The sequence below is a fragment of the Phyllobates terribilis genome, unplaced genomic scaffold (genome assembly GCF_046119375.1).
Source record: "Phyllobates terribilis strain yellow unplaced genomic scaffold, ASM4611937v1 Scaffold_602__1_contigs__length_984359, whole genome shotgun sequence".
NCBI lineage: Eukaryota > Metazoa > Chordata > Amphibia > Anura > Dendrobatidae > Phyllobates > Phyllobates terribilis.
In genome coordinates, this window is record NW_027363362.1 from 657,434 (window position 1) to 671,611 (window position 14,178).

Consider the following 14,178-nt stretch of genomic DNA (forward strand, 5'->3'; position numbering starts at 1 on the left):
AATCTCCATGGGCCTCTTGAGTTATTTTGTTCCCCTGCTAACTCTAAAAACACAGATAAAACTTTATGATCAGAGAATAAATTAGATAAAAGAAAACATTTACAAGGTTTAAAGGCAGTAGAAGCAAATATGAAATCAATTCTAGAAGAAACTCTTCCATTGGACCATGTAACACCTGGATCCGCCGGCAAGAGTTCCTTCCAGCAGTCCTGTAATCTAAAATCATCAATTAAACTTTTCAACAAATAGGAGGTACGGTCTTTACGATTCACATCCCCACCCTGCCGGGATTCCCCATCACGTAAACAATTAAAATCTCCTCCCACTAGCAGGGGGCTTGACCCAACACAAAATAATGGCAATATTTCAAGTAAATCCGCCCTTTCCTGCTTCCCAGGAGGAGCGTACACATTTAATAAACGTAAAGAAAGTCCATTAAAAACAAGATGTATTAAAATAGCTCTGCCAGGTATAATTTCAGTCACAGATTGAATGATGGTAGAATGTCCACGGCAAAGTAGTCCAACTCCGGCAGCACGACAGTCATTAGCACCGGACCACACAGAAGCGCCCAGTTTCCAGTCTTCTTTTAAGTCCTTATAATTTAAATTACTCTGTATACCACATTCTTGTAGAAAGCAGAAATCAAAGTCCAATGTCTCTAAATAAGAAAATAAAGCAGCCCTACGTGTAGGGCTCTTTAGGGACCTCACATTTAGTGAGGAGATTTTAAGAGGAACAGACATTAAGAAGAATCAGGATCTGAAGATGGGAAGAAGTCAATACACGGCACCTCCTCCTCCGCATCTCCAGGGATCAGGATTTGTTTAATATTACCGGGATCTGAAGCAGGCAAAAAGGCATCATCCACTTTTGGCTCCTCATCTGGACCTCGACATCCGTGTTTTCTTTGGATATCAGGTTGCTTTACGTCCTCCCGTTGCCTTTTCAGAGGCTGGGAGCTGTCCATCTTTTCCAAGTCCTGTGCATCTGCAGTCCTCATGGCGGTCTGGTCTATGGAACGGGTGTCATCCCTCTGGGTCGTCTTGTCCTCTGGTCTGGTCACGGAACTACTGCGACTTCTGGTTCGAGGACCAGGGCTCGACTGGGTCTTAGCCGGGTCCTTTTTACTTCGCGCCCTAGAGGTCTCTCTTTCCGACACACTGGTTGATCGATTAAGGAGCGTACCCTTTTTGCCCTTACCCAAGATCACCGATGATGGTGTGGCGAATCTGGGTGCTTGCTTAATCGGGGTACTAGAGGTCTCCTCAGTTCCACATAATGCCGGTGGTGCATTCATGCTGGATGAGGACCCTTCCTCTTGACTCTGAGATACGGCAACATCTAGAGCCAGAACATCGATCAATTCCACAGAGAGCGAACCCTCGGTTAATCTTATGGAACCCCTACGACCGTCCTTCTGTGGAACTACCAGCGGGCCCTCTGGCGGAGCCGTTGAAGGATTTGGTCCGGACCCGTCAGCGTGCGCCAACCCAGGTCCAGGGGCAGGTGTAGTAATACTCCCTCCGAAGTATTCTTGGATAGTCAGTTGACCTGACTTAAACATGTCATATGTTTTTGACTTTTTGCTCGGACAATTCCTGAAGGCGTGACCTGCCTTCCCACATAGGTTACATACGATCTCAGAGTCACACGTAGCGGAGGTGTGCCCACTCTTACCGCACTTGTTGCAAAAGACTACATGAGCCCTTGTACAATTTTCTCGTGTATGCCCATATTCATGACAATTCCGGCATTGAAGGGGCATTCCTGGGTAGCGTAGGAATCCCCTGACATTACCAATGGCAAAATTAGCAGGCGGGTGGTGAAGACCACCAATGCCGCTCTGATCTGGATGGAACTTCACCAGGTATTTCCTCTTCCCATTCCAGAAGCGCTGGGAGTTGAGGATATCATGTGAGAAGCGCACTGACTTGCAGTAACGCTTCAAAAAGGTTTCGATATCGCCCTCAGAGACGAATGGGCTGTACATGAAGATCACCAAGGGTACTTCCTCTTCACCGTACAGGAAGTCAAAGCTCAGCCCGTTCAGTCTCTCATCGTCCTTGTCCGCAACCATCAGTGCTGCATGGATATTATCACAGCATGATTTAGCCATAAAGGAAATGGTATATCGCCCACGGAATTCCTGATCGTAAAGACACAGGATCTTATCTCGCTCCAGGTGGAAGAACCCAAAAAGAATCTCATGCACGATGTACTGCAGATTCTTCTCATGGCGCTGGCATTCATCCACCATGATTCTAATGGACTGTCGCAGTGGAGTCTCCCCCACCGCAAATCCAAAAGAAAAAGGCATTTTCGGCCCTCAGGGACTAAGCCCTCCCCCAATAGTAACAATGGAATGAATCCCACAAAAGCAGGAACAAACCCAAGACCGAGGGAGGGGTACCCCAAGAACTTACACAGCCCACTAAGCGATAAAGCTCAGCAAAGGAAAACGCCCTTATTTCCTCGGGTCGCCCCGAAGACAAGACGCGATCGCTCCCCGTTGTCCGGGGACTAAGCCGACCTGCCAATAGCTGCAAGGGGGTGAAGCTCCCTCCGTTAAGAGAGAGCGATCCCCCAAGGCCAACAAGTCGGGTACCCCAGGCACCTCCTAGCCGAGACCAAGGCAGCAACCGTTAGATCACTGCACCTGATCTTAGTCAAAAGGCCGAGAAGCGATAACCAGAATTGGTTTCAAACTACGGATCCTGAAAAGTCCATTTGTGGAGATGAGCTCCTGGACTCCCATTAAGAAGACATGTTGTCAACCTCTAGATCCCTTACATGCCTGCACTTTTCGGCTTGCTGCTGCTGCAATCCACGCGTTTTAGATCTGCATAACTCCACCTCTTTAAACACAGCACCTTCACCCCCTGCTGTTCCCACCCGCCTCAACACCGTTGGAAGGGAGGAGAACCAATTAAGGCGGGGGGTGGGGTGGAACGAGCAGCTGTCTACCCTTAGCAGGAGGGCTCCTGATTACATACCTCTCCTGCTGCTGCTGCTGCTGGCTGTCCAGCAGCAGACTGAAGGTGGCTGCTGCTGTGCACAGGTATATAAAGGCTCAGAGCCTATTATGACACGCGCAGCCAGCGTTCCATTGCCACATTCCATCTACTGCAGGCAGGATACCTGGCTGGCTGAATGTCGCTGAGAAGCTCACAGAGACCGCCATAAGCAACAGTTTAACAGAATGCCACAGACTAATCATCCAAACTTTTTGGGTTGGGTTCTCTTTTATAGTCTGCAGGCATTAAATGAAAGAAGTCAGTGTTCCAGCAGAGGGAGACAACGTTTCAGAAAAGGCATTGTAGCAAACCAAAAAAGAAATTTTAAGCGCAGCAGAGTAACCAGCGCACATACCTGTTAGCTCAGGTGAGTTTAAAAGGCTGCTGTTGATAACAAGGGCATTTGCTAAATAGATGGTGTGTGTGCAACAATATACTGAAAGGTCAATTATATTGTGCAGCTTATCTCACCACCTGTAGTTATTTAGGTGAAAGCTCCAAAATGCTTGCCTAATATGTCTGTTTATCCAAAAGGAAGTAAAAAGGGAGAGCTAGAAAGATAGCATTGCATCACATTACATGGCAATGCAATGCACAGTTGCTGAAGTTGAACCAAAATGAGCTTGTAATCTGGCTTCTGCAACTTTGAACATGAAAAATCCAATGAGGAGAAGAAAAGCAAAGCCAAAGAGTCCATCCCAAAATCCGACAAACAAGCAAAATGAACAAAAAACATTGAATTCAATTCTTTCTGATTTTAGAAACTGCATTAAAGAAGGGGTGCACCGGTCCTGGAGATACTGCAATACCAGGTCAATGCGTGGAGTGGACAGAGCAAGCTCTTTTTCCATCTCCCTGTTCTAAAAATCCATTTAATATATGGTCCCCAGATAGGGGACGTATCAGATATTAAACTGATAAGAACAGATACTACACTTGATCTTAGCCAAAAGGCCGAGAAGCGATAACCAGAATTGGTTTCAAACTACGGAGCCACCCAAGGATCCTGAAAAGTCCATTTGTGGAGATGAGCTCCTGGACTCCCGTTAAGAAGACATGTTGTCAACCTCTAGATCCCTTACATGCCTGCACTTTTCGGCTTGCTGCTGCTGCAATCCACGCGTTTTAGATCTGCATAACTCCACCTCTTTAAACACAGCACCTTCACCCCCTGCTGTTCCCACCCGCCTCAACACCGTTGGAAGGGAGGAGAACCAATTAAGGCGGGGGGTGGGGTGGAACGAGCAGCTGTCTACCCTTAGCAGGAGGGCTCCTGATTACATACCTCTCCTGCTGCTGCTGCTGCTGGCTGTCCAGCAGCAGACTGAAGGTGGCTGCTGCTGTGCACAGGTATATAAAGGCTCAGAGCCTATTATGACACGCGCAGCCAGCGTTCCATTGCCACATTCCATCTACTGCAGGCAGGATACCTGGCTGGCTGAATGTCGCTGAGAAGCTCACAGAGACCGCCATAAGCAACAGTTTAACAGAATGCCACAGACTAATCAACCAAACTTTTTGGGTTGGGTTCTCTTTTATAGTCTGCAGGCATTAAATGAAAGAAGTCAGTGTTCCAGCAGAGGGAGACAACGTTTCAGAAAAGGCATTGTAGCAAACCAAAAAAGAAATTTTAAGCGCAGCAGAGTAACCAGCGCACATACCTGTTAGCTCAGGTGAGTTTAAAAGGCTGCTGTTGATAACAAGGGCATTTGCTAAATAGATGGTGTGTGTGCAACAATATACTGAAAGGTCAATTATATTGTGCAGCTTATCTCACCACCTGTAGTTATTTAGGTGAAAGCTCCAAAATGCTTGCCTAATATGTCTGTTTATCCAAAAGGAAGTAAAAAGGGAGAGCTAGAAAGATAGCATTGCATCACATTACATGGCAATGCAATGCACAGTTGCTGAAGTTGAACCAAAATGAGCTTGTAATCTGGCTTCTGCAACTTTGAACATGAAAAATCCAATGAGGAGAAGAAAAGCAAAGCCAAAGAGTCCATCCCAAAATCCGACAAACAAGCAAAATGAACAAAAAACATTGAATTCAATTCTTTCTGATTTTAGAAACTGCATTAAAGAAGGGGTGCACCGGTCCTGGAGATACTGCAATACCAGGTCAATGCGTGGAGTGGACAGAGCAAGCTCTTTTTCCATCTCCCTGTTCTAAAAATCCATTTAATATATGGTCCCCAGATAGGGGACGTATCAGATATTAAACTGATAAGAACAGATACTACACTTGATCTTAGCCAAAAGGCCGAGAAGCGATAACCAGAATTGGTTTCAAACTACGGAGCCACCCAAGGATCCTGAAAAGTCCATTTGTGGAGATGAGCTCCTGGACTCCCGTTAAGAAGACATGTTGTCAACCTCTAGATCCCTTACATGCCTGCACTTTTCGGCTTGCTGCTGCTGCAATCCACGCGTTTTAGATCTGCATAACTCCACCTCTTTAAACACAGCACCTTCACCCCCTGCTGTTCCCACCCGCCTCAACACCGTTGGAAGGGAGGAGAACCAATTAAGGCGGGGGGTGGGGTGGAACGAGCAGCTGTCTACCCTTAGCAGGAGGGCTGATGATTACATACCTCTCCTGCTGCTGCTGCTGCTGGCTGTCCAGCAGCAGACTGAAGGTGGCTGCTGCTGTGCACAGGTATATAAAGGCTCAGAGCCTATTATGACACGCGCAGCCAGCGTTCCATTGCCACATTCCATCTACTGCAGGCAGGATACCTGGCTGGCTGAATGTCGCTGAGAAGCTCACAGAGACCGCCATAAGCAACAGTTTAACAGAATGCCACAGACTAATCAACCAAACTTTTTGGGTTGGGTTCTCTTTTATAGTCTGCAGGCATTAAATGAAAGAAGTCAGTGTTCCAGCAGAGGGAGACAACGTTTCAGAAAAGGCATTGTAGCAAACCAAAAAAGAAATTTTAAGTGCAGCAGAGTAACCAGCGCACATACCTGTTAGCTCAGGTGAGTTTAAAAGGCTGCTGTTGATAACAAGGGCATTTGCTAAATAGATGGTGCGTGTGCAACAATATACTGAAAGGTCAATTATATTGTGCAGCTTATCTCACCACCTGTAGTTATTTAGGTGAAAGCTCCAAAATGCTTGCCTAATATGTCTGTTTATCCAAAAGGAAGTAAAAAGGGAGAGCTAGAAAGATAGCATTGCATCACATTACATGGCAATGCAATGCACAGTTGCTGAAGTTGAACCAAAATGAGCTTGTAATCTGGCTTCTGCAACTTTGAACATGAAAAATCCAATGAGGAGAAGAAAAGCAAAGCCAAAGAGTCCATCCCAAAATCCGACAAACAAGCAAAATGAACAAAAAACATTGAATTCAATTCTTTCTGATTTTAGAAACTGCATTAAAGAAGGGGTGCACCGGTCCTGGAGATACTGCAATACCAGGTCAATGCGTGGAGTGGACAGAGCAAGCTCTTTTTCCATCTCCCTGTTCTAAAAATCCATTTAATATATGGTCCCCAGATAGGGGACGTATCAGATATTAAACTGATAAGAACAGATACTACACTTGATCTTAGCCAAAAGGCCGAGAAGCGATAACCAGAATTGGTTTCAAACTATGGAGCCACCCAAGGATCCTGAAAAGTCCATTTGTGGAGATGAGCTCCTGGACTCCCGTTAAGAAGACATGTTGTCAACCTCTAGATCCCTTACATGCCCGCACTTTTCGGCTTGCTGCTGCTGCAATCCACGCGTTTTAGATCTGCATAACTCCACCTCTTTAAACACAGCACCTTCACCCCCTGCTGTTCCCACCCGCCTCAACACCGTTGGAAGGGAGGAGAACCAATTAAGGCGGGGGGTGGGGTGGAACGAGCAGCTGTCTACCCTTAGCAGGAGGGCTCCTGATTACATACCTCTCCTGCTGCTGCTGCTGCTGGCTGTCCAGCAGCAGACTGAAGGTGGCTGCTGCTGTGCACAGGTATATAAAGGCTCAGAGCCTATTATGACACGCGCAGCCAGCGTTCCATTGCCACATTCCATCTACTGCAGGCAGGATACCTGGCTGGCTGAATGTCGCTGAGAAGCTCACAGAGACCGCCATAAGCAACAGTTTAACAGAATGCCACAGACTAATCAACCAAACTTTTTGGGTTGGGTTCTCTTTTATAGTCTGCAGGCATTAAATGAAAGAAGTCAGTGTTCCAGCAGAGGGAGACAACGTTTCAGAAAAGGCATTGTAGCAAACCAAAAAAGAAATTTTAAGCGCAGCAGAGTAACCAGCGCACATACCTGTTAGCTCAGGTAAGTTTAAAAGGCTGCTGTTGATAACAAGGGCATTTGCTAAATAGATGGTGTGTGTGCAACAATATACTGAAAGGTCAATTATATTGTGCAGCTTATCTCACCACCTGTAGTTATTTAGGTGAAAGCTCCAAAATGCTTGCCTAATATGTCTGTTTATCCAAAAGGAAGTAAAAAGGGAGAGCTAGAAAGATAGCATTGCATCACATTACATGGCAATGCAATGCACAGTTGCTGAAGTTGAACCAAAATGAGCTTGTAATCTGGCTTCTGCAACTTTGAACATGAAAAATCCAATGAGGAGAAGAAAAGCAATGCCAAAGAGTCCATCCCAAAATCCGACAAACAAGCAAAATGAACAAAAAACATTGAATTCAATTCTTTCTGATTTTAGAAACTGCATTAAAGAAGGGGTGCACCGGTCCTGGAGATACTGCAATACCAGGTCAATGCGTGGAGTGGACAGAGCAAGCTCTTTTTCCATCTCCCTGTTCTAAAAATCCATTTAATATATGGTCCCCAGATAGGGGACGTATCAGATATTAAACTGATAAGAACAGATACTACACTTGATCTTAGCCAAAAGGCCGAGAAGCGATAACCAGAATTGGTTTCAAACTACGGAGCCACCCAAGGATCCTGAAAAGTCCATTTGTGGAGATGAGCTCCTGGACTCCCGTTAAGAAGACATGTTGTCAACCTCTAGATCCCTTACATGCCTGCACTTTTCGGCTTGCTGCTGCTGCAATCCACGCGTTTTAGATCTGCATAACTCCACCTCTTTAAACACAGCACCTTCACCCCCTGCTGTTCCCACCCGCCTCAACACCGTTGGAAGGGAGGAGAACCAATTAAGGCGGGGGGTGGGGTGGAACGAGCAGCTGTCTACCCTTAGCAGGAGGGCTCCTGATTACATACCTCTCCTGCTGCTGCTGCTGCTGGCTGTCCAGCAGCAGACTGAAGGTGGCTGCTGCTGTGCACAGGTATATAAAGGCTCAGAGCCTATTATGACACGCGCAGCCAGCGTTCCATTGCCACATTCCATCTACTGCAGGCAGGATACCTGGCTGGCTGAATGTCGCTGAGAAGCTCACAGAGACCGCCATAAGCAACAGTTTAACAGAATGCCACAGACTAATCAACCAAACTTTTTGGGTTGGGTTCTCTTTTATAGTCTGCAGGCATTAAATGAAAGAAGTCAGTGTTCCAGCAGAGGGAGACAACGTTTCAGAAAAGGCATTGTAGCAAACCAAAAAAGAAATTTTAAGCACAGCAGAGTAACCAGCGCACATACCTGTTAGCTCAGGTGAGTTTAAAAGGCTGCTGTTGATAACAAGGGCATTTGCTAAATAGATGGTGTGTGTGCAACCATATACTGAAAGGTCAATTATATTGTGCAGCTTATCTCACCACCTGTAGTTATTTAGGTGAAAGCTCCAAAATGCTTGCCTAATATTTCTGTTTATCCAAAAGGAAGTAAAAAGGGAGAGCTAGAAAGATAGCATTGCATCACATTACATGGCAATGCAATGTACAGTTGCTGAAGTTGAACCAAAATGAGCTTGTAATCTGGCTTCTGCAACTTTGAACATGAAAAATCCAATGAGGAGAAGAAAAGCAAAGCCAAAGAGTCCATCCCAAAATCCGACAAACAAGCAAAATGAACAAAAAACATTGAATTCAATTCTTTCTGATTTTAGAAACTGCATTAAAGAAGGGGTGCACCGGTCCTGGAGATACTGCAATACCAGGTCAATGCGTGGAGTGGACAGAGCAAGCTCTTTTTCCATCTCCCTGTTCTAAAAATCCATTTAATATATGGTCCCCAGATAGGGGACGTATCAGATATTAAACTGATAAGAACAGATACTACACTTGATCTTAGCCAAAAGGCCGAGAAGCGATAACCAGAATTGGTTTCAAACTACGGAGCCACCCAAGGATCCTGAAAAGTCCATTTGTGGAGATGAGCTCCTGGACTCCCGTTAAGAAGACATGTTGTCAACCTCTAGATCCCTTACATGCCTGCACTTTTCGGCTTGCTGCTGCTGCAATCCACGCGTTTTAGATCTGCATAACTCCACCTCTTTAAACACAGCACCTTCACCCCCTGCTGTTCCCACCCGCCTCAACACCGTTGGAAGGGAGGAGAACCAATTAAGGCGGGGGGTGGGGTGGAACGAGCAGCTGTCTACCCTTAGCAGGAGGGCTGATGATTACATACCTCTCCTGCTGCTGCTGCTGCTGGCTGTCCAGCAGCAGACTGAAGGTGGCTGCTGCTGTGCACAGGTATATAAAGGCTCAGAGCCTATTATGACACGCGCAGCCAGCGTTCCATTGCCACATTCCATCTACTGCAGGCAGGATACCTGGCTGGCTGAATGTCGCTGAGAAGCTCACAGAGACCGCCATAAGCAACAGTTTAACAGAATGCCACAGACTAATCAACCAAACTTTTTGGGTTGGGTTCTCTTTTATAGTCTGCAGGCATTAAATGAAAGAAGTCAGTGTTCCAGCAGAGGGAGACAACGTTTCAGAAAAGGCATTGTAGCAAACCAAAAAAGAAATTTTAAGTGCAGCAGAGTAACCAGCGCACATACCTGTTAGCTCAGGTGAGTTTAAAAGGCTGCTGTTGATAACAAGGGCATTTGCTAAATAGATGGTGTGTGTGCAACAATATACTGAAAGGTCAATTATATTGTGCAGCTTATCTCACCACCTGTAGTTATTTAGGTGAAAGCTCCAAAATGCTTGCCTAATATGTCTGTTTATCCAAAAGGAAGTAAAAAGGGAGAGCTAGAAAGATAGCATTGCATCACATTACATGGCAATGCAATGCACAGTTGCTGAAGTTGAACCAAAATGAGCTTGTAATCTGGCTTCTGCAACTTTGAACATGAAAAATCCAATGAGGAGAAGAAAAGCAAAGCCAAAGAGTCCATCCCAAAATCCGACAAACAAGCAAAATGAACAAAAAACATTGAATTCAATTCTTTCTGATTTTAGAAACTGCATTAAAGAAGGGGTGCACCGGTCCTGGAGATACTGCAATACCAGGTCAATGCGTGGAGTGGACAGAGCAAGCTCTTTTTCCATCTCCCTGTTCTAAAAATCCATTTAATATATGGTCCCCAGATAGGGGACGTATCAGATATTAAACTGATAAGAACAGATACTACACTTGATCTTAGCCAAAAGGCCGAGAAGCGATAACCAGAATTGGTTTCAAACTATGGAGCCACCCAAGGATCCTGAAAAGTCCATTTGTGGAGATGAGCTCCTGGACTCCCGTTAAGAAGACATGTTGTCAACCTCTAGATCCCTTACATGCCCGCACTTTTCGGCTTGCTGCTGCTGCAATCCACGCGTTTTAGATCTGCATAACTCCACCTCTTTAAACACAGCACCTTCACCCCCTGCTGTTCCCACCCGCCTCAACACCGTTGGAAGGGAGGAGAACCAATTAAGGCGGGGGGTGGGGTGGAACGAGCAGCTGTCTACCCTTAGCAGGAGGGCTCCTGATTACATACCTCTCCTGCTGCTGCTGCTGCTGGCTGTCCAGCAGCAGACTGAAGGTGGCTGCTGCTGTGCACAGGTATATAAAGGCTCAGAGCCTATTATGACACGCGCAGCCAGCGTTCCATTGCCACATTCCATCTACTGCAGGCAGGATACCTGGCTGGCTGAATGTCGCTGAGAAGCTCACAGAGACCGCCATAAGCAACAGTTTAACAGAATGCCACAGACTAATCAACCAAACTTTTTGGGTTGGGTTCTCTTTTATAGTCTGCAGGCATTAAATGAAAGAAGTCAGTGTTCCAGCAGAGGGAGACAACGTTTCAGAAAAGGCATTGTAGCAAACCAAAAAAGAAATTTTAAGCGCAGCAGAGTAACCAGCGCACATACCTGTTAGCTCAGGTAAGTTTAAAAGGCTGCTGTTGATAACAAGGGCATTTGCTAAATAGATGGTGTGTGTGCAACAATATACTGAAAGGTCAATTATATTGTGCAGCTTATCTCACCACCTGTAGTTATTTAGGTGAAAGCTCCAAAATGCTTGCCTAATATGTCTGTTTATCCAAAAGGAAGTAAAAAGGGAGAGCTAGAAAGATAGCATTGCATCACATTACATGGCAATGCAATGCACAGTTGCTGAAGTTGAACCAAAATGAGCTTGTAATCTGGCTTCTGCAACTTTGAACATGAAAAATCCAATGAGGAGAAGAAAAGCAATGCCAAAGAGTCCATCCCAAAATCCGACAAACAAGCAAAATGAACAAAAAACATTGAATTCAATTCTTTCTGATTTTAGAAACTGCATTAAAGAAGGGGTGCACCGGTCCTGGAGATACTGCAATACCAGGTCAATGCGTGGAGTGGACAGAGCAAGCTCTTTTTCCATCTCCCTGTTCTAAAAATCCATTTAATATATGGTCCCCAGATAGGGGACGTATCAGATATTAAACTGATAAGAACAGATACTACACTTGATCTTAGCCAAAAGGCCGAGAAGCGATAACCAGAATTGGTTTCAAACTACGGAGCCACCCAAGGATCCTGAAAAGTCCATTTGTGGAGATGAGCTCCTGGACTCCCGTTAAGAAGACATGTTGTCAACCTCTAGATCCCTTACATGCCTGCACTTTTCGGCTTGCTGCTGCTGCAATCCACGCGTTTTAGATCTGCATAACTCCACCTCTTTAAACACAGCACCTTCACCCCCTGCTGTTCCCACCCGCCTCAACACCGTTGGAAGGGAGGAGAACCAATTAAGGCGGGGGGTGGGGTGGAACGAGCAGCTGTCTACCCTTAGCAGGAGGGCTCCTGATTACATACCTCTCCTGCTGCTGCTGCTGCTGGCTGTCCAGCAGCAGACTGAAGGTGGCTGCTGCTGTGCACAGGTATATAAAGGCTCAGAGCCTATTATGACACGCGCAGCCAGCGTTCCATTGCCACATTCCATCTACTGCAGGCAGGATACCTGGCTGGCTGAATGTCGCTGAGAAGCTCACAGAGACCGCCATAAGCAACAGTTTAACAGAATGCCACAGACTAATCAACCAAACTTTTTGGGTTGGGTTCTCTTTTATAGTCTGCAGGCATTAAATGAAAGAAGTCAGTGTTCCAGCAGAGGGAGACAACGTTTCAGAAAAGGCATTGTAGCAAACCAAAAAAGAAATTTTAAGCACAGCAGAGTAACCAGCGCACATACCTGTTAGCTCAGGTGAGTTTAAAAGGCTGCTGTTGATAACAAGGGCATTTGCTAAATAGATGGTGTGTGTGCAACCATATACTGAAAGGTCAATTATATTGTGCAGCTTATCTCACCACCTGTAGTTATTTAGGTGAAAGCTCCAAAATGCTTGCCTAATATTTCTGTTTATCCAAAAGGAAGTAAAAAGGGAGAGCTAGAAAGATAGCATTGCATCACATTACATGGCAATGCAATGTACAGTTGCTGAAGTTGAACCAAAATGAGCTTGTAATCTGGCTTCTGCAACTTTGAACATGAAAAATCCAATGAGGAGAAGAAAAGCAAAGCCAAAGAGTCCATCCCAAAATCCGACAAACAAGCAAAATGAACAAAAAACATTGAATTCAATTCTTTCTGATTTTAGAAACTGCATTAAAGAAGGGGTGCACCGGTCCTGGAGATACTGCAATACCAGGTCAATGCGTGGAGTGGACAGAGCAAGCTCTTTTTCCATCTCCCTGTTCTAAAAATCCATTTAATATATGGTCCCCAGATAGGGGACGTATCAGATATTAAACTGATAAGAACAGATACTACACTTGATCTTAGCCAAAAGGCCGAGAAGCGATAACCAGAATTGGTTTCAAACTACGGAGCCACCCAAGGATCCTGAAAAGTCCATTTGTGGAGATGAGCTCCTGGACTCCCGTTAAGAAGACATGTTGTCAACCTCTAGATCCCTTACATGCCTGCACTTTTCGGCTTGCTGCTGCTGCAATCCACGCGTTTTAGATCTGCATAACTCCACCTCTTTAAACACAGCACCTTCACCCCCTGCTGTTCCCACCCGCCTCAACACCGTTGGAAGGGAGGAGAACCAATTAAGGCGGGGGGTGGGGTGGAACGAGCAGCTGTCTACCCTTAGCAGGAGGGCTCCTGATTACATACCTCTCCTGCTGCTGCTGCTGCTGGCTGTCCAGCAGCAGACTGAAGGTGGCTGCTGCTGTGCACAGGTATATAAAGGCTCAGAGCCTATTATGACACGCGCAGCCAGCGTTCCATTGCCACATTCCATCTACTGCTGGCAGGATACCTGGCTGGCTGAATGTCGCTGAGAAGCTCACAGAGACCGCCATAAGCAACAGTTTAACAGAATGCCACAGACTAATCAACCAAACTTTTTGGGTTGGGTTCTCTTTTATAGTCTGCAGGCATTAAATGAAAGAAGTCAGTGTTCCAGCAGAGGGAGACAACGTTTCAGAAAAGGCATTGTAGCAAACCAAAAAAGAAATTTTAAGCGCAGCAGAGTAACCAGCGCACATACCTGTTAGCTCAGGTGAGTTTAAAAGGCTGCTCTTGATAACAAGGGCATTTGCTAAATAGATGGTGTGTGTGCAACAATATACTGAAAGGTCAATTATATTGTGCAGCTTATCTCACCACCTGTAGTTATTTAGGTGAAAGCTCCAAAATGCTTGCCTAATATGTCTGTTTATCCAAAAGGAAGTAAAAAGGGAGAGCTAGAAAGATAGCATTGCATCACATTACATGGCAATGCAATGCACAGTTGCTGAAGTTGAACCAAAATGAGCTTGTAATCTGGCTTCTGCAACTTTGAACATGAAAAATCCAATGAGGAGAAGAAAAGCAAAGCCAAAGAGTCCATCCCAAAATCCGACAAA

General features: G+C 45.6%; 8 non-coding genes across 8 annotated transcripts; all 8 read right to left on the bottom strand.

Annotated features, from left to right (window-relative positions):
* Nucleotides 1–3,792: 3,792 nt before the first annotated feature.
* LOC141233478 (U2 spliceosomal RNA) lies at nucleotides 3,793–3,983 on the bottom strand. The gene has a single exon (XR_012299554.1). It is a non-coding gene; the product is annotated as a U2 spliceosomal RNA (small nuclear RNA).
* A 1,115-nt stretch (nucleotides 3,984–5,098) lies between these two features.
* LOC141233479 (U2 spliceosomal RNA) lies at nucleotides 5,099–5,289 on the bottom strand. Its single transcript, XR_012299555.1, has one exon. It is a non-coding gene; the product is annotated as a U2 spliceosomal RNA (small nuclear RNA).
* Nucleotides 5,290–6,404: 1,115 nt separating this feature from the next.
* LOC141233480 (U2 spliceosomal RNA) lies at nucleotides 6,405–6,595 on the bottom strand. Its single transcript, XR_012299556.1, has one exon. It is a non-coding gene; the product is annotated as a U2 spliceosomal RNA (small nuclear RNA).
* Nucleotides 6,596–7,710: 1,115 nt separating this feature from the next.
* LOC141233482 (U2 spliceosomal RNA) lies at nucleotides 7,711–7,901 on the bottom strand. The gene has a single exon (XR_012299558.1). It is a non-coding gene; the product is annotated as a U2 spliceosomal RNA (small nuclear RNA).
* A 1,115-nt stretch (nucleotides 7,902–9,016) lies between these two features.
* On the bottom strand, nucleotides 9,017–9,207 carry LOC141233483 (U2 spliceosomal RNA). Its single transcript, XR_012299559.1, has one exon. It is a non-coding gene; the product is annotated as a U2 spliceosomal RNA (small nuclear RNA).
* Nucleotides 9,208–10,322: 1,115 nt separating this feature from the next.
* LOC141233484 (U2 spliceosomal RNA) lies at nucleotides 10,323–10,513 on the bottom strand. Its single transcript, XR_012299560.1, has one exon. It is a non-coding gene; the product is annotated as a U2 spliceosomal RNA (small nuclear RNA).
* A 1,115-nt stretch (nucleotides 10,514–11,628) lies between these two features.
* Nucleotides 11,629–11,819, bottom strand: LOC141233485 (U2 spliceosomal RNA). The gene has a single exon (XR_012299561.1). It is a non-coding gene; the product is annotated as a U2 spliceosomal RNA (small nuclear RNA).
* A 1,115-nt stretch (nucleotides 11,820–12,934) lies between these two features.
* LOC141233486 (U2 spliceosomal RNA) lies at nucleotides 12,935–13,125 on the bottom strand. The gene has a single exon (XR_012299562.1). It is a non-coding gene; the product is annotated as a U2 spliceosomal RNA (small nuclear RNA).
* Nucleotides 13,126–14,178: the final 1,053 nt, after the last annotated feature.